We start from the raw sequence: 1147 nt of genomic DNA on the forward strand, positions 1-1147 counted from the left end.
CCTCGTTCTCCTTGAACTCTATCAATATTTCTCATTTTCCTCCTTCTCTCCGGCTCCATCTCTATCCCTCTCGTCTCATGCATCGAGAAAGAAATAGGCGCTAATCTACACACCAAGCATTTGCCACTTAAGTGTTCTTCTGAATATTTTACGATCGTGCTTTTGTCATGCATTTACGCGGCATTCAATTCATCGTCATGCATGATTGTCTACCATTAGCACATTGCATTCAACTAAGTCCAGATTTTTTTTTTAATGTAAAAAGTAATAACAAAAGAAATAAAGCTCTATATGATGAAAAATTGTTGAAAATACAGAATGGACAAGTTCACTCGGCTTCCGTACTAATTTTATGGTATCATCCTCACCTTTAATGTGACATATTTAACTCTTAGATTAATTACACTGCCTATTAAAATCAGAGAGGCTTTAACGAAAGAAAGGAAAAGAACTGGAATAAATAAAGATAGATATGAGGGTAATGAGTCAGGAGAAGGGAAGCAAGAAGGAACAGAGAGAATAATAGAGATGCGGAAGAAGGAAGGATATAGGGCGAAGGGAGGAGATGTAGGAATAGACGAGGGGGAGGGGGGAGGTGTATATCCTTCCCTTTCCCCTCCCCCTTCATCCACCTCCTTCCCCCCACCCCTTACTCTCCCCCGGGTCTCACCCCCCCCTCTCTCTCTCTCCACCCTGTGAGGTATATGGTTACCTGGACTCACCTTAATTAATCCCAGGGTAATGGATGAGTTATCGCCAACACGTGGGGCATAATGGGGTGAGCCATGATTGGATTAATTCCTCTCCTACCTAATTATCCTCTCTCCTTCCTCATTAATGTGAGTTGCCGGCTAATGTTTTTGGGCATTTTGTAGCACTATGAAGTGTTTCGTCTATTTTTTCTTTTTTTTCCTCCCCTTTTATTTTACTTTCATTTTGAAGGAGGGTAATAGATAGTGGAATAGTTTGGCGTTATTAATTGTGATTCAGGCTCAATATTTCTTTCGTTCTTATGATCTGAGGATGATAGGAGTGGTGTGAGCAGAATGAATGAGAAAGAGGATGATGAATAGATGAATACAAAGGTATGCATATGCATCACTGTGAAGATAGTAATTATACAATGGGAATCAGTAAATTCTCTTGG

This window comes from Penaeus monodon, chromosome 19 (genome assembly GCF_015228065.2).
Source record: "Penaeus monodon isolate SGIC_2016 chromosome 19, NSTDA_Pmon_1, whole genome shotgun sequence".
In the NCBI taxonomy this organism is placed as follows: domain Eukaryota; kingdom Metazoa; phylum Arthropoda; class Malacostraca; order Decapoda; family Penaeidae; genus Penaeus; species Penaeus monodon.